This window comes from Mus pahari, chromosome 1 (genome assembly GCF_900095145.1).
Source record: "Mus pahari chromosome 1, PAHARI_EIJ_v1.1, whole genome shotgun sequence".
Taxonomy (NCBI): domain Eukaryota; kingdom Metazoa; phylum Chordata; class Mammalia; order Rodentia; family Muridae; genus Mus; species Mus pahari.
This window is the reverse complement of record NC_034590.1, coordinates 89019600-89038949: the sequence shown is the minus strand read 5'-3', so window position 1 is coordinate 89038949 and position 19350 is coordinate 89019600. Positions and strand designations below refer to the sequence as shown.

The window sequence follows — 19350 nt, the reverse complement described above, 5'->3', positions numbered from 1 at the left end:
CCTTCCATGAACTGCATCCCTTAAAGAAACCAAGTTGTATCATCAAGAAAGAAGTGGAAGAGAGAGCTGCTGGGAGAAATCACTGGGTGGAGTGCGTAGGCTGCAAGTGTGAGGTTTTGAGTTTGCAGCCCCAGCACCAACTCACAAGTTGGACACAGTAGTGCATCCCAGTGGTGAGAAGACAGAGGTAAGAGGGTAGCTGATGCTCGCTGGTCAGCCACTCTAGCAAGAGGCTAGTTGCTCATTGGTAACTCTAGCAAGTTAATAAGCTTCAGTTCAATGAGAGACCCAGTATCTCTCTCTCTCTCTCTCTCTCTCTCTCTATATATATATATATATATATATATATATATATATATATAAAGTGGAGGGTACCAGAGAAAGACACCGATGTCTTCTGGTCTCTGTGCATGTGTTCACGTGGTGCATGTAACAAGTAACAGTTTTGAATCCTCCTAACTGATAAAGCAATCAATAAGCCTACTGTTCCCTGTAAGTGCAGGTAGTATTAGCGAACCTTTTCCTTAGCTGTTCAAGACTTTCTGACAGTGCGGTGATCATTGCACTTCACATTCATTCTTTGTTTCAAGAGACTTTTATAAAATCTGTGAAGGATCAAGCAAAGGCTGTGTCTGTAGAGATTTGGGGGTAAGTCCACTCATGGCAGTGGATGAGACAGATTGCTTGTGCTAGGGTTCACTTTGTTTTTAGTATTAAAGTTTTTCTTACATTTATTTAGTCATTCACTTGTGCACCTGTGTGTGTCCATGCACATGAATGTGTGCCACAGCATGCATGTGGTGGCTAGAGGAGAGGACACTTTCTACCATGCATGCTCCAAGGAGCAACCTCAGTCCCCAAGCCTAAAGGCAAGGACCCTGATCCATTGAGCTATCCCCCAGACCCAGTTCTAGGACTGACATTTTATTGTTTTCAAATTATACTGTGAAATAAAGATTCATTTTACAATTAAAGACATGGCCCTATGGCTGCTGCTTTTCTTATTGGCACATAAAATAGCTGTGGTTCATGCAGCAAGCAGCATTTTAGAATAACAGAATACAGGAGAGCCAGAGCATCCGGAGTCATGGATGAGGGACTGTGTGCCTTGCTAGAGCAGCTGTTCCACAGAGGGAAATTCATTTCCACACCTTGGCAATTGGTCTTTGCATGACTGCACCCACTTTTAGGGTAGCTATGTTCTTCGGAGATGGATTTCTATACTATTGCTAAATTTTCCTGGAAGAAACAATACTGTACCAGTCATCATTATCCCTAACCTTGGGTTTCATACATATGTATTTGTGGAGGAACTATTCCTACTTGTAAATTCTCAAGGCTGCCCTCATGATGGAGGAAAAAAATAAATGAGCACCTAGATGCATGTTCAAATTCTGCCTCCAGGGTCTCCATGTGGAGTGCCTCCGGGGAGTGTACATTCTCTTCTACATTGGAGGCCATGTATCTACTCTGTAAAGAGATAGAGCTGCAGTTTTGAACATGTTCAAATTGACTATGTTCAGTTTGAACGTATGTGTGCCGACAGAGGCACAAAGTCATTACGTAGCGTCTTCCTTGATCACTTTCTGCCTTGTTTATTGGCTCCAAAGCTTGCCAATTCTGGCTTGCCTACTTACTCGGCTTACATTGGGGACTCTGTTTCTGAGTCCTGGGTTATAGGTAGCCATCATTCCTACCCAACTTTTTCTTGGGTTCTGAGCATCTGAAGTCTACCTCACACTGTGTCCAGTAAGTAAGTGCTTTATTGGCTGAGCCATTTCCTCAGCTCCAGTGTTTTGTCCCAGTAAAACTTCAAGCCCAAGAGCAGTTAATAGACTAGATGTGTTTCACTGGCTACAGCTTGCTGACCCAAGTGAACAATCCACAGACTTGTGTAGGGATGGCTTGTGCAGCCTTTCACAGTAGCCCAGACTTCTCCTCACCCAGGGCCCTGACTAGTGTAAAGTTCATAGCCTTTCTTTCTTTCTTTCTTTCTTTCTTTCTTTCTTTCTTTTTCTTTTCTTTTCTTTTTTTTTTTTTTTGGTTTTTCGAGACAGGGTTTCTCTGTATAGCTCTGGCTCTCCTGGAACTCACTTTGTAGACCAGGCTGGCCTTGAACTCAGAAATCCACCTGCCTCTGCCTCCCAAGTGCTGGGATTAAAGGCATGTGCCACAACGCCCGGCTGTTCATAGCCTTTCTAAGCTTGAGTTTCTTACCTACAATCAGGAAGCACACTGGAAGATTATAGAAAGTTTTAGAAGTGTGACTGAATAAAAGTGAACTCTTGAGTTCTGTTTATTTCTGAGATTAATGAAAATAAATCTTTGTCACTGAACATCAAAGGATAATGGGAGGCTATCAAGAAAGCGTTTGCAAGTATGGTCAGTTCTCCATACTTTCATATCTGCAGCCACCCATTGTGGTGAGCAGAGGAAACCCTGGGTAGATGTGTGTTGTTGACAAGCTGGCAATGACAAGGACCCAATGCTCAGATCCATGGGACATAGCAAAGGCTTCCCCAGACTAGCCTCAAGAAAATGGGAGAGCCTTTGCTCCTGGTCTTAATGCAACTGTTGATGGCGTATGAGGAAAGACACAGTGTATGTTTAGGGCCCTGAGAGACTGCCTCTACCAGGGTTAGTCAAAGTTGCCTTGATACTCCTTCTCTTTCACAACTGAGATTTTACTGGTTGAGGAGCGGAGTACAGACATTTCAGTTCTTAGCACATGTACCCAGACTCTGAAGAGTCATATATTGTGTTCATGCATCCAGACTCTCAAGAGCTATGCATATGTTCATGTACCCAAGTGAAGAGGCACGTGCTGTCTCTCTTTGCCAAGTTTGATGCTCCAGCCTCAAACTTGGCAAGCTGCCCTTAAGTCTTCACACAACAACCAAACAAACACCCACAGTCCACATTCCACTGAATCACAATTTCAAGTCACATACAGTATGAACTCAAAATTCCCATCATTCACAGCACGTTATTACAACTGTTAGGAAAATGGACTGCCATGACCAGAGACTTTGCACTTCTAAGAGGACAGGACCAAGGAGTGGCTTTTTTAGGAAATGGTTCTACTAGAAACATGAGACCAGATATAACTGAAAATATTCCAGACACAAAGGTACAATTGAGACTCTAAATTGGCATTAAGCATTCTTTGAATTATAGGACATAAAATTATTCCCCTCCACGGAATGTTATGGTGACTCCCAAGACAGTCACAGCCTCTCTTGATTCAGTATCCTGGTATTTTCTCATTATATTTTCTGGTTGTACCTAAAAATAGTATATATATATATATATATATATATATATATATATATATATAATAAAAAANATATATATATATATATATATATATATATATATATATATATAATAAAAAATAAAAATAGTATATATATATATATATATATATATATATATATATATGCAAATAAACAACCAGCAAATGATTTACCTCTTAAAAATTATTTAAAAAATTAAATAAATTGTACTTTAAAAATGGGATGAGGTTGGACTCCCCCCACCTTTTAAAAGTGTTTCTATAGCTACTGAAAAACTTAAATTTACAGAACAGTTGAACAAATGATTCCTTTCGATTGCACAAGAAGGGAGGCGGGAATCGCTAACTGAGGTGATGGATGCTAGTCAGGCTGGGCTGCTTTTCCACTTCAGAGGCTGGACTCTGGGTTTCTGCCTCTCTGTTTTCTGTAGGCAGATCTGTGGTTTGCTGGTCAGCCACTTCAGCCTGCTGTCCTTTGTTTGCACGGTTTTGTCTGATGATTTATCCTTCCCTGTGACCTTTTCCTGCTTCCTGTCTACCTTGGCAGGGGCAAGCTTGAGCAAGAGCAGAGCAGCACTTGGGCTCCACCTTTGCTGCTCCATTCCCATGGATCTTCCTCTTGCACAATGTGGTGGCATGGGGTGGGAGACCTGAGATGCCAAACCTGTCACTTAACTGCACTCCCTAGCCACCAGCTCCTGCTGCAAGGGTGTGGTGATGGCAAAACTGGCCTTCTTGACTCAGTGCAATACCATAATGCTGACTCCTTGTTCAACTATGTATAATGTTGTGGGGAGCCCACCAGAGTTGACTACTCAGACAGTTACAGACAACTGAATGTCTTTATTCCAACTGGCTGTGACTATACTCAGGTATTCCAAACCAGAATGTAGTCCCAAGGAAGAGAGGACCAATGTCCTGTCTTGCTTGGCAGCCAGGGGAGACTTCATATGAGCAAACAACTTTACAGAAACAAAGATAGGTGGTTAGCTGGAGTGGCTTCTGCATAAGAAGCTAAGTTAGATCTTGGACTCCTAGAATACATCTTGGTAATTTTCCATGGGAGTCTCCATCAAGGAGATGAAATTCTAACTAAACCTGAAATGGCCTCAGCAACAATATAAGATGGAGGGATCTCTGCACTGTCTTCCCTGTCACAATAATAAACACATTGAGATTTCAAAATGCTGTGACTTCTCCATTCAAGAGCTCAAACCACCTGATCCCAACTGTTCTGCGTCCATATGCCTTCTGTCTCTGAACTGCTTCGCTGCCACAGTTTGACCAGTCTGTGGAGTCATGAAAGGACACAGCAGTCTAGCAACCCAGCCTTATCAAAAACATTCAAGAAAAAAAAAAAACACATGTATGCTGCCTGTGCCAAGACTTCATGTCATCCTTCCCTAGACATCATATGGCCACTCCTCACACAGCTTAGGCAGAACTGGGTGTGATGAGAGCCGTCTGAAGATCTCACTGTGTGAGCATCTCTGACTCTGGAACCCTGGGGCCCCTGGGACAAGTTCTCTGTGGTACTGAGTGGTGACTCTCCTTGGAGAAGTGTGTAGCTCTTTGATTATTCTGTTTGTTTGCTTGTTTTTGCCATGCTGGAGGTTAAAGCTATGGCTTCAGCTTCATATAAAAAGCGTCATCCACCACTGACTGCAGACCACCCTTAAGTCACAGCTCTTTCTGAAGCTTTTGCCTTCTTTCTTGATGAGAAAATCCAGTCATTAATCCAAATTACTGGAACATGAGTAAAACAAACAAACGAACAAAATAAAAAAAAAACAAAAAACCAGAGCCCCTCTTACAGTGTCTGCCACTGCATAGAGAATCTGAACCCACAGAGCCCCAGAGAGCGGAAAGAATCCCAGCTCTCTGCATTGGACCATTGTTTAGTGTTGGCCTCAGCATCAAGCAAGTCTCTGCTCATCACAAGCAACCCATGGATCCTTCCTATTATTTATGCCAATTCTATTTGATCACAGCTCTCTTACAGGATGGAAAGGCAGTCGTGGAGATGTTGATAAAGCTGTCACAGCAAGATAGAGATAGGAGATCTCATTAATATTGAGAAAAGAACAAACCCATAAATAAGAGATTATCAAGCAAAATAAAATAGTTTCTCTTCCGAAGTCGGAACAAATCTCCTGTGCAAAGCCATGTGATTTCCCCAGGCATCTTCCCCATCAGCCAGACCTATAGAATATGAATGGTGCAGAGGAGGGAAATTGATATGCAGAACAAGGAGTTAGCAAAATAATTAGAGTCCAGAGGCTCCCTCTGTCTTGCATTTTATCTGGGAAATCACCAAAAGTGGGATAGGAAGGTCCAGACCACACTTTGACCACACTGATGATGTAACCATGAATCTGAAGAGCGGGGAGAAGTGAGGAGACCATTCCCCTAAGGACAAGTGACTGAGTTCAGATAGACCAGTGATCAGCTAAAAGTGGCCATCCAGGAAGGACAACACTCTTTGTTGTACCAACCTGTTTAGCCATCCATCCCCTGACACTCTGTGTCATCCTGCCTCCCTCTTATTCTGTGGCTCAGTCACACTAACCAGTGCTCCTAGAGGTGACCCCAGTCAAGGCTACTTGACACCTGAGGCTGAAAGGAAAACACATTTTTATTAAGTTGCAGGCATGAACCAGATGGGTCTGTCTTCAAGGGATACCTCAGCATCTTTGATACAAGATTTAGAGATGGATATTTGCTTACTGTGAAGTGATGGTATCAACAAGACACCCACAATACCTATGTACAAGAGAGAGAAGGAAGAAGTAGGAAAGGGAGCTGGAAGTCAGGAGCAGGAGAGGGCCAGCAAAAGTTGGGAAGACAATGGAAGGTCACAAAGAGCAGAAGGACCACAGAAAGAACAGCAAGAAAGGGGAGAAGGAAGGGAGAGACAATGGAGCAGAGAGGAGAGAAAGATAACTAAGCTGAGTAGGTGGGCAGAGTTGTGAGAATGGAGAAAGAAGACATGGAAAGGGGTGGGCAGAGGAGAAATAACAAGACAAAGACCAAGGCCAGACAGGACAGATATACAAACAGGTGCAGAAGAGGTGACAGCCTGCACTCTTGCTTAAATGAGCATAGAGGTTAAAGCCAAGGCTGGAGAGAGACCCAAGAAACTCATTTCCCAGGCTCTCAAGTTCATCTACATTTCCTGTCTACATGAATTTTTTTTTGCTTGTTTGTCTACTTGGTTTTGTTTTGCTGTGCTGAGGATTTGAACCCACAGCCTCATGCCTGCCAGAGCCCCATTCCAGGACTCTTATTTTTACTTTTATATTTTGAGATGGGTCTCACTCGGGCTTCTCAGATTAACCCCAAAACTCACTCTGTAATTCAGGCAGGCTTCGAACTTGCAACCCTCCTGCCCTGCCTCCCCCCACAAGCCCTCCACCCTCAAGAAGCTGAGATTGTAGGTCTGCAGCAGGAGCCTTGGCTAGCATACAGTTGTTTTGCTTTTGCCATGCTAATTGTATGACACAGAAATATAACAGGAAGCATGCATTTCTGCAGAAACATTTCCCAAGCTCTGGTGAGCCTGTAGCTGGGAAGTGGCACTTGACCTTTAATTCCTGGATTCCTGCTTGTGCTGCAGTGATATTTGGACACAGAAACTTCTGGAACTCTGGAACTCTGGAAGTTGAAAGGGAAAGACAAAGAGTGGTTTTTTTTTTCCCCAAACTCCAGCATCTAGGATGCAGGAGAGAGCACTAGCCTCATGGGATAGCAGAAAGGGTCGGCTGAAACGGGGCCATGGGAAAAATACATGGTCCTCTGGGAATGTCTGATGACAAAGGTGGCAAGCTAGAAAAGTTTCATGGAGTCCATGCAGTCATTCTTACTCCTCCCTCTCTCTTCCCTTCCTCCCCTTTCCTCTGCTTCCCCCTTCCTTCCTTCCCCTTCCCTGCCTCCTCTCTCTCTCTCTCCCTCTTCGCTCCTCCTTCCTCCCCTTCATTGCTTCACCTTTCCTTCCTTCCTTTCCTCTCCCCTCTCCCTCCTACCTTCTTCCTTCCTCTGTCTTCCCCTTCCTCCCCTTCTTATTCCTTTTTCTTTCCATCCCCTCTTCTTCCTCTCCATTCCTCCTCCTGTTCTTCCTATTTCTTTTTCTTCCCTCAATCCCCCCTTTCCAGCCCTCCTCCCACTGCACCTTCATATTTGATTTCTAGCCCTCAGAATATGAAATATTCAATCCACTTGGACACCTTTTAATTAATCTGGAATTTGATTCAGGCCATGGTTCCTTGACACCTGCTCCTAGCAGTCTGCCCTGCATCCAATTAAACTGTCTCTGAGCACTGCCCCCAAGACAAGAGAGCTTCCTGCTCTGGAGGACTAAAGTCATGGGAGCATGTGCATTCTTTCTCCATGCTTTCCCTAAAGGAAGGGAGCAAGCTAGATGAGATTTGTCCTGTTAAGAAAATCAAGGGTGAATTGAAAAGAAAGGGGGTGCGGAGAAAAGGCTTGAAGCAGGGACAGTGCTGTAGGCAGCAAACATCCTGGTGATTAACAAGCAGGGGAGACCGGGGATGCAGATGTTCATCAGCATTCCACATCTGTCCTCACCTGACCCTGCCCAACATCCCCAGATGGACTCAATTATCACTGGGTTCATTTGTACTTGTTGACATTTCACTCCTTTAAAAGAAAACAACCAGATTTTCAGGCTGGTTTTGTGTTGAGTCTGGTGAATTTTGTCTCACAGGTTGAGACATAAATAAAATTAAAGGACTTGATTCACCTAAGCTTTTCAGAGGTGCCAGGCACGTGCTAAATGCCGGACACATAATGAGTGTCGGATTAACCGCTGTCGTGCTCAGCTTACCATATTTTTAGTAGAGGTGGATCTGGGTTTTTGCTGTGACTGTAATAAGTCACAATTCTCAGCATCCAGCTATTCTTTTGTCTTTCCATTTAACTTAATTATACTGAGTTACATAAGAGCATGTTCGTGCACATATATAATGTACTTTGGGCATATTCCATATGCCCTACTCTCTCCTTTTGTCTGTCCTTACTCATCCCTCCCATTAGTCCCCTTTGGACCTCAGATGGTTTCAATTCTACTTTCATGGATCCTGCATGGAGATGACTTCATGTGTCTATATAAAATCCAGGACAGACAAATGAGAGAAGATGTGTGGAGATGGGCTTAATTCACTAATGGGTTAATGGGATGTTCACTTACATCCATTTTTTTCCAAAAATAGCATAACTTTGTTGTCACTGAAAAATAATTCCACTGTGTATATAAGTTACATTTTCTTTATCTCCTCCTCTGCTGCCTCTGTCATTTGACTATTCTGAATTCAGTAAACATGAGTGTCTCTTCAATACATGAACATGAACGTTGTCTTAGTTAGGGGTACTATTGCTGTGATAAAACACCATGGTCAAAAGCAACTTGGAGAGGAAAGGGCAGGAACCCAGAGACAGGAGCTGATCCTGAGGCCATGGAGGGGTGCTGCTAACTGACTTGGTCACATGGCTTGCTCAGCTGCTTTCCTTTAGAAGCCAGGACCACCAGCCCTGGGACAGCACCACCCACAATGGACTAGGCCCTCCTAATTAAGAAAATGCCCTTCAGGCTTGCATATTGCCCAATCTTATGGAGGCATTTTCATAATTGAGGTTCCCTCCTCTCAGATGACGTTACTTGTGTCATGTTGGCATTAAAATATCCATTACAGAAATCCTCTGGGAAAATTTTCAGGGGTGGGATAGTCAATTTACTCAGTACTTATTTGCATGTGGCTGGAATGGCTTAAATTTCCCACAAGCAATGTCTAAACTAGCATCCTTGCTAGTGTTTGGTCTCAGGATGGCTGGGTTGAGACAAAATCTTGATGTGATTCTATTTGTATTTCTCTGATGGCTAATGATGCTAATAATGATTATCAAGCATTCATGACTCTTTGTTACACTGGGGTTACAACATACAACTGATCTCTTGTTATAGGTTGGATCTGAAGCATTTTCCAGTAGGGAGACACATGTATATGTGTTGCAGGCCTGGTCCTCAGTACAGTGTTCAGACCTAGGCCTTTGGGAGGCAATTGAATCATGAGGGCTCTGGGCTAATGAGTGGATCATGGGATGAGCCCATTGATGGTTCATAACTGGGTGGTACTATTTGAGGTGATGAGAGGTAAAGAGGAAGATGTACTGTTATCTCTAGTCCCTCCTTGTTCCTTCCTTCCAGAATGCCAGGAGGTGAGCAGCTTTGCTGCACCACAGGCTCCCATGATGTCATTCTTCCTCATCACTGGCCCAGTAATCATGGAGCCAAGTGACTGTGGACTGAAGCCTTTGTACTTGTGAGCCTCAGCACAGCTTTCTTCCTTGCATGACTTTCCCAAATACTTATCACATTGATGGGAGACCAGCCCTGCTCCCCTTGTCCACAAACTCCCATTCAGCTGGCACCTACTGAGTGCCTGGCATCTAACTAGATTCTGGAGTTCTCCAGTAAAGGTTCATGTTCTTAAGAAGGTTATATTCTAAGCCACAGGACTGACCTTCTGGTGTGAAAGCCAACAATAAATGGATACACTTAACTACAGCCAGAGATTAGTCTCATTTCCCTACGCACAATATCACATTTAATCCTCATAAATGCTCTACATGAAAGTGATTTCCAATAACCTTCTTTTTATATCTTCTGTGTGTAGTTTGGGGCATAGAGAGGTGGGTCATAGGCATGAAGCCACGTGGAAGCCACGAGAAGATTTGGGGTTTATCTCCATGGAACTGACCAAGCTCTGCTACCTCATTCCATAAATGCTTCTCTTTGTATTAGCAGGCTTCTGTTGGCTTTTGTGGTTTAAATGCTCTTAACTCCACAGGGACAGATAACAAATGAGCAGAAGCCAGAGCAGCAGGACTATCCAACCTGTAGCCCAGAACATCTGTGAACATGGCTCAACAAAAACTGTAAACTTACTTAAATACTATGAAATTTATTCTCTCTCTCTCTCTCTCTCTCTCTCTATATATATATATATATATATATATATATATATATATATATATATATCACACATTCGGAAAGAGTGGAGAGATTAAGAAGTGGTTAGTGGGTATGGGAGAGGCAGCTGGACAGGAAGTGCCCATGTTCTGTAGGACTGTGGAGTGATGATGGTTGACAATTAATTAATTAATTAATTAATCTTAAAGTAGCCATGAGAAGACTTTTAATATCCCCATCACAAAGAAATGACATCTACATGAGGTGTAAGCATGCCAGTCACCCTGAGATCATTACAATGCATTCTATTGGTATGCTGAAGAGTCACATATCCACATACACGTAGAATCACTCACCATGTGTTGACTTAAAAATGTACATGCTATATGCCAAGCATGGTGGCACTTACCTATAATCTTAACACTCAGAAGACTGAGGCAAAAGTGTTGTAAGTTTGAATTTGAAGACAGCCTGGGACACACAATGAGACCCTATCTCAAAAATAGAACGAAAACATGAACACGAAATTTAGTATGTTCTTTAAAGTTTTAAAACTAGCTGGTAACAATTACTGTTAAATATGCTTAATAAACATAATTCCATCCCAGTTTAAAATGGCTAAAAGGGTAAATCATCTGTTAAGAGAGCCCCTCTCACACAATACACTCCCCCCCTCCACTTTAATCCTTAATTGCAGGGAAATAGAAAGTCCTCAGCAGGCTTTCCTAGTTGCTGCATGATTTCCACCGGTGTTTGCAATGAAGCTTGCTTCATGTTTTATCATCCTTGCTCTTGGGACAAGGAAAACCAGAAGCTTCTAAGGATGTAGACATTCCCTAGTGTAGAGGAGCAGCATCGGATGAAGGAGGAGCATCACCTGTTTGGTATCTAAGGGATGCTTGGCCTGGACTGGACCAGACAAAGATTTACCCCAAATTAGGAATACCAAAGGGGCAGTGTAATGTTTTATAATACGGTTTAATGTGCCCCCGGCAGTGGGAATACCTTGGCAGGCCCATGCCAAGATGCCCCCCTGAGGAATCACGCCATACAACAGGCCTGGTATAAAGAAGGCTTATTGTGGGGGAAGGGAGGGGAGCGGGGACCTGGAAAGGGGTAGAGGCAGAGAAGGAGGAGAAAGACAGGAAGAGAGAAAGAGAGGAAGTGCCAGTGATCCTCTTACATGCCTGGCTCAAGCCTGGGAGGCAATGAGGCAAGCCCTTGCTAGGCAGCTGTTGGGCAGAGCCTAGCAGAATTGTCTGTAAGCCAACAGGTAGGCCTCCCTCATTAAGGGACGTTGAAAAGGTCATTCCAAGCTCAAGGGTGAGTTCTGAGAGACAGAAAGCAAAACAAGTGTAAGGGGTTAAAAGAATCTCAAGCCTTTTAGGAAAGAGATTCTTGCAATTGTCTAATCTGTAATACTACAATCATAGTGCCAGTTGAGCTGCCAGGAGTTGCTTTCTCCTGACAGTTACTGTCTTGGGGATTTTCACATATCATCATCTCAATTTTCAAAACTGTGTGATTATTTTTGTTATGTGTAAGTGGGTGTGTCCACCGGTGGTTATGTACATGCAGGCACATGAGTGCAGGAGTCCCTGGAAGACAGAGGTGCCTGATCTCCTGAAGCTGGGATTGTAGAATGTTGCAAGCCACCTGCCCTGGGTGCTAGGAACTGAACATGGCACCTCTGGAAGAACAGCCAGCACTCTTCACTGCTGAGCCATCTCCACAGTCTGTCATCTCAGTTTTATAAAGGTAAGAGGGCTGGGGGTGCTGCTCAGTGGCACAGCAATTGCAGAGCATATATGAGGTCCTGGGTTCACTCCCTACTACTGAGAAAGGAAGGAAGGAAAACAGAGAAGGAGTAATGGGAGCCTGGAGAAATTAAGCAACTTGCATGCGGTCTCAGAGCAAGCATCTGAACAGTGGCACTGGTGACAGCTTACACAATGACAGGACGGACTCAGAGCTTTATAATGCCAGAGTAAAGACGAGCTGCTAGCCCAGTAAAGTGGGAGCCCATTGGAGGTTAACACTTGAGGACATGAACCTGGACCTTGGGCCTCTGTCATCACAACACAGAGCCAGCACCAATCCCCAGTGGTCAGAGCCATGGGCTGAGCAGAATCCTTGGTTGAACTCCAACTGTATCACTTAGCAGCTGTGAGTCTTCAAGCACATTAGCTTTTCTCTCAGCCTTGGTCTCCTTGCCTATAAAATGGGGGCATAAAGATATCTTTCTTGGAGCATTGCTGTGGTGACTAAGCTAGTTGTCTTCTGGAAAGCACTCAGTTCCAAACCAGTATCCAGCACACACTGGGTCAGAACACAGACATCAATGGACTAACAGGGGAACAGAGCCAGAACTTGTGTCTTGAAGGAGAAGTAGAGAAGCAGTGTCCCAAGTAAGGGCTCCACTCCTGAGTCTTTGGATGAAGAGTTACTGGCTGGTGTCAAACTGGAACTTTCCCTAAGTATAAAGCAACTCATATATTTGTGCTCTTGATCCTCCTTGCTTCATAGCCACATGTGTGAGGGGGGAGGGGCCTTGCTCTGTGTCCACATGTGGGTGGTGGGAGGGGCTGCTGGTCCCTCCAGCCTCAAGCTGCCTATGTGTTTATATTTAATTAATCTTTTCATTTGATCCTCAGGTTTCCTCAGTGGCTCCCTTCCCTTGATGCTCTCTGGGGTCTGAATACAGTAAAATTCAGTCCTAATTAAAATGGTTGAAACACCAGCAGTCTCCATTAATAAAACATCAGAATAAGACTTTTTTTTTCCAAGAGCTCTTTTTTTTCTCTCTCTCTCTCTCTCTAAAGTTCTGGGAAGGTGGGCAGATTAAGGAAAGAAAAAAGTTAACTAAACTCTTTTAATCAGGTAGGCAAGAACAGCTTGTCTACTTCCTTCTCCCATGTGTGGGCAGGTGCCAGCCTTTTATTACCCAACGAACCCTAGTATGCCCACTGCCCAGAGGTTTCTTACCACACACTTCCTGTGTGAGACCTCAGCTAGTAATTCCCTTTAATGGGTCTCAATTTTTTTCATCAGCAATCTGGGACCACTGAGTTACATGAGCTCTTCTTTGGTCTTAAGCGTCTATACAGAGATGGGAATCAGTCCTGGCAGATTTCAAGTTCAAATATGGTCCTATGGGAGAACTAGCCTCAGGAATGTTCTAGATTGGATAAAACCAGCCAATCCAACAGGCTAATCTCTTTTAGGAATATTTTGTAAATGTCTCTACTGAGCAGAGGAGAGAAGATGCAGGAAACAGTTCAATGGCAGCTACAAACATAGTTCTGAGAGGCAGACAAACCTGGCCCTAAAATCTGGCAAAGGCCACCCTAGTGTGCTCAGTGCCTCAGTTTTCCCATATGGAAGTCCCTTGTTTGTGCCATTTCAATAAAATTTCATGAGATACATTTTGTTATCTACAGAGTAGGCCTGGCATACACTGGCTTCCACTGACGGGTGTCTGAGTTTACTTCTTACAGAAGTAATAGTTGTAATGTCATTCATAACTTAATCTCTGTCCCTCTTGCCAGTCAACCACCCAGAAACATCCTGGGACTCCCCTCTGAGATTCAAAAGACAGCTTTCAGCTCTGAACAGCAGTAAGTGTTGTCCTAGCAGAGGCAGCTTCCTCTTTGGATGGGCACTTCTGGTTGGGCCAAATATACTCTTGCTCTTTCAGAAGTTCCATGCAAAGTAATCTCTCTGTCAGAGGCCACTGTCACTGAGGACATTGCTGATTAGGAGAGCATATAAGATGGAGTGCTGTATTGCCACTCCAAAGCCACCATGCCCGTAGTTAAATATTCTGTTTATCATGCTCAAAAATGTTTTATTGGGCATTTTCTCAAGCAAGTGTCAGTGAATTTGCCCACATTTGCCCTTCACCCACTATTCTCCTCCACCTGCCACTCCCCACACACCCCCTCGCCACTCCTCTTCTCCTCACCAAAGTCCCCTTCTGTGTCATTCATATGTACAAGACAGAATTCATGCAACATTCAGCTCCTCTTCCCCACCAGTCCCTCTTGTTCTGCTCTCTTTCTTCCCATTAGACCCCGCTCTTCACCCACATAGTCCACCTTCTATTTTCCTGTGTAGATGAACTATCCTTAATATGAATACAGCATACAAAAGATTATGCCTACATTCCTGTCATATGTGAACATATATCTATATTTACACCTGAATTGGCACATGAGAGAAATGTTGCATATTTGTAGTCATTGTCTGGTTTATTTTGTTTAACATGATTCACTCTGGCTCTATTCATTCTCCTGCAAATGATATAATTTCACTCTTCTTTAGTGCTGAATAAAGCTCCATCGTGTACCATGTTCTCTGTCCCCATTCACCGGTTGACAGTAGCTAGGCTCCACATCTAGGATGTCAGTGGCACTGCTGTGAACACAGATGTGTCCATCTTTATGATATGTTGACTTAGATTCCTTTGGGTACTTACCTTTATTTTTCCCAGAGTTTGCCTCTATCCCTGGAATCAAAATCCCCAACAAAAGAAACAAAAAAATTTCCCCTTCGGCTCCTAGTCATAGAGGCTGCAGTGCCCAGCTCAGCCCATTTGTCTGAAGTTGCCACTAGAAGTTGAGAGATTAAACATCCTGGGTGAAAGCTGGAATCTGCTTCTCCCTGCTTATTAATACAGCAATTCATGTGAGCAGCATCTGCCTTCACTGTTGATGAGGGGCCCACTTCTCCCCACACCAGCCTTTCTTCTCTAGGAAAAGACAAGCAAGGTATATAGAATTCTAATGCATCCCCCCATAGCAGGCATCAATTGAGGGAGACAGATGTGAAAGCCTGAGTGCCAGCCATAGCCCATCCCTCCTCACAGTCCCTGCCCCACTCTCGCTCTTGCTTTCTCGGCAAATCTACTCAGCCCCCCTAGGGAAGCTGAGAGTTCATTATGAACAGCAGCCAAAAGTCAATAAATACAGGGCTGAGATTTCAGTCACCTACTGTGGCTGTCCTCACCAGGACAAAGTAATTGCTTGGCCCCAGACTGGGCAGGGAGGCCGCTCATGGCTAGGACAAGTGGCAGGGAGCTTTGAGGAGTTCTATAGCCAGAAAGAGCTTTTTGTCAAGCAAATTTGATCATGTCAAATATCTCCACCTCACTCAGACCTCTGTGGTGGCTCCCTATGGCTTCTGGGATAAAAACCAAAACATTTAATATGGATTGTGAGGTCCTGCAGATTCTGGTTCCTAATGACCTCTGTAGGTCTATATACAGATATTACCCCTCCCCCCTCTCAACTACTCCAGTAAGGTCTCCTTCATCTTTTAGTTGCTAACTAGGTTTCTGGGATAAATCTTACCAAATCCTTATAGAGCTTTGTGCTTATCTTTTGGCACATTTGTTATAGTCTGTATTTTTGTATCTGTAGAAATAAATTGATGATTGATTAGTTGATTGACTGATTGACAGGTAAATATATAGATAATAGATATGTAGGAAGGTAGATAGACTTGTAGGTATATAGATAGATATGTAGGCAGACAAACAGACATGTTTTGCCTACTCACTGTTAAATAACAGCAGGTTTTATGGTGTGTTTAGCACAGTGCTTGCCACAGAGCAGGAAACTGTAGGTGTTGTGATCTTAAAAAGATAAAGAGATGTAAGAAGATGTTCTAGTGGGGTGTGGGGGAAGGGGGTGCCTCAGCGGGCCCATGCCATGGCATCCCTTCCATCGGAGGGACTAGACACACACCAGTATAATATAGAATAGAGTTTATTCAGGGAATGGGGAGGGGAGTTAAGAGAGTAGCAGAGGCAGAGAAAGGCAGAGAGAAAGGAAGAGTAGAGAAGTAGGGGCCAGCCATGGCCACCTGGAGAGAGGGGAGAAGGGAATGGAGATTAAGAGGGCAAGAGGCAAGCAAGAGGCAAGAGCCTAAGAAGGTAAGAAAGAGAGGAGGGGCCAAGAATTCCCTTTTATAGGGCCAGGTCTATGTGGCTGTTGCCAGGAAACTGTGGGGAGGAGCATACCTGGCTGCTGCCAGGAACTGTGGGTGTAGATTTAGACAGAATACCAACAGTAGGTATTTGATGAATGGATAAATGAATGGTTGAGTTGTAAAGTAGGGAATATTCCTGTCAGGTCTAATGGAAACTCCAGTTTCCCAAACTCTAAATGGCAATACAAATATCCATAAATGAGCTCAACTTGAACTATAGGAGGGTTTCTGAAGGCGAAATAAAAAGTCAGTATTCCTCAGAAAATTGTGGAGCTGGTTCTAGCCTGCCAAAAGGAGTCTTTCTTCATTCTGGCAGAAGGGACAAAGGGCTCTCCACTGCCATATACCTGTGGTGCTTATAAGCTTATCAAGGTCTATGGCATCCTCCAGGATGCCCCAGTTCCTGTAGTCCTTGTTGGACATTTCAAGGGCTCTACCCCAGTCTCCTGGCCTTCCCTCCCCAGTAGCTATTCACCCTCCTTACAACTCTTTCTATTTCTACTGTGTTCTCTTTATTTTTTTTGTTCCCTGCTCTCCCCCCACCCCCTTTCACAGATCCACAGATAGCCATGTCTAGTGTGCTGGCCGTGTTCAGTCTACTTCTTTCTTTCTCTGCTATGGACTCATCCAGATGCCCCTGCTTGTTCTCTTTCTTTCCCATCTACAAAAGACCTTTCCACATCATGGAACAGTTATGTCAACAATTTATATATCTGATGCTAAAACCCTGGCATATAGCTAGTGCAGAACACTTGGGAGGGCACAAATGAACGCTTTTCCTAGGGGCTTGTGGCCTTTCCTAATCAAACCAAGCTGAGGATGTGGCTATCCTAAGGCATGGATCATTTGTTTCTTCTGGTTTCTGTCACCCTCAGTATTCAACTCCAAATTTGGGAGTTCTGCCTCTTCAGTCACTTCTTGTCCACCTGCTATAACCACTCATCTTCTCACCCACTCAGTAAGAGTCCTCCTGGCCACAGTGTCTCTGGCTCCAGGAGCCTACTCTTCCCTCCTGGGTGTCCATCACATGGAAAGGTCATCTCTTGTTGGCTTGCTGGAATCTGCTTGCTGTATGCTTCTCCACTGTGTTTCAGGGCATCTCTTAGCTAAGACACTTACTCTATATCTCTTTGTACAGGAATCTTTGCTCTGGCAAGATTTTGTCTTTAACCCTTTTTCTTAAGTCTCTCCTATCTCCTGGCTTGCTCCCATCTGTCTCTCAGCTCTGTCCTAGACCTTGTTCTGTCCCCTTCCTTGCCTGCTGGAACCTGAGCTCTATGAGCTCTTACACTCTTTCCATCCTTGGACTCAAAGATTTCTTTAAAGGCTTGCTTTCTTATTACAAACAGCTTGTCCTCAGTATAGCTCAATGGCCAAAGATGGCGCACTCCGTTTTCAATGTCTCATAGGCTCTAACAACTTCTGACACTGCATAAGCAAACGATCCCCAAATCTCTTATCTCTAAGCTTTCTCTACTCTCCATGCTCAACAATCCCTTATCTCTAAGCTTTCTCTACTCTCCATGCTCAACAATCCCTTATCTCTAAGCCTTCTTTGCTCTCAGCTCTCAAAAGAATCTCTTAAGACCATTGTGTAAACTTTCTGTTATCTCAAAATTTATAAGTGTTTTGGATGTGGCTTAAAAAATCTATAACAAAAGTTAGCTTAAAATTTGTAACAAAAATGGTTGATACTGGGCTCCCAACAATCACAGTAGGCAGAGATCTGCCACATCCTCTCTGTGCTCTGTCTTCTGGTCTATTCTTCTTCCTGCAATCCTGGATCTACCCTCACTCCCTGAGACTCAGCTCAGCCTGCCTCCCTGGAGGTCTGCTACAACTGGAGACAACAAGGTGAGAAATACCCACACCCCAATCTCCTGCCTACTGGGCCACCCACAAGCCTAGCAGCCATGGGATTTGCCCCATCCCCTCTGTGCTCCATCTTCTGCTCCCCACCTCTACCTGCAATCCTGGATCTGAATTCTACTCTTCTGGTCATAGCTCAGCTTTCTTCCCTGGAGGCCTGCTGCCTCCTGGGACAATCAGGTGTAATACCTTCTGTCCCAATCCCTTGTCTGGTGGGACGGTCACAAAGCAAGCAGCAATGAGGTCCACATTATCCCCTCTGCTCTCTATCTTCAGATCCACACCTCTAATTGCAATCCTGGGCCTGCACTCCAGTCCCTGTGCCAAAGCTCATCCTGCATCCTTGGAGACTTCCTTTTACCCAAGACAACTAGAGGTCCATTACAACCAGGACTATCAATCCAGCCAACACTAGAGACAACCAGATGGCTAAAGGATGAAACAAGAACACAATCAACAAAAGTCAGGGCAATATGGCACCATCAGAACCCAACTCTCCTACTACAGCAAGCCCTGGATATCCTATACAACTGAAGAGCAAGACAATGACTTTAAATCTCATTTTATGAAGATGATAGAGACCTTCAAAAAGGAAATAAATAAATTCCTTAAAGAAATACAGGAAAATACAATGTAACAGGCAAAGGCCTTTAAAGAGGAAAGGAATGGATATAAAGAAAGACAGAAAAATATAGCCTAATAGGTAAAAGAAATGAATAAAACTCTTCAAGTCTTAAATATGGAAAGAGACATAATAAGGAAAACACAAACAGAGGCAACCCTAAAGATGGAGAATCTAGGGAAGAGAACAAGATCTACAGTCATAAGCATCACAACAAAATATAAGAGATGGGAAAGAGAATCTCAGGCATAGAAAATACCATAGAAGAAATGCCAAAGAAAATGCCAAGTGCAAAAAGTTTCTAACACAAAACATCCAGAAAATTTGGAACATAGTGAAAAGACCAAACTTAAACATAATAGGAAAAGAAAGAGGTTCCAGATTAAAGGTCCCAAAAATATTTTCAACAAAATGCTAGAAGAAAATTTCCCTAGCCTAAAGAAAATGATTGCTACAAATGCACAAGAAGCTTACAGAACACCAAAAAGATTGGACCAGAAAAGAAAATCCTCTTGCCACATAATAATTAAAACAATAAGTGTAATCAAAAGACAAAGAAAGAATATTAAAAATTGCAAGAGGAAAAGG

General features: G+C 43.7%; 1 pseudogene; it reads right to left on the bottom strand.

The window, feature by feature from the left end:
• Nucleotides 1–3637: 3637 nt before the first annotated feature.
• On the bottom strand, nucleotides 3638–16694 carry LOC110325025 (annotated as a pseudogene).
• Nucleotides 16695–19350: the final 2656 nt, after the last annotated feature.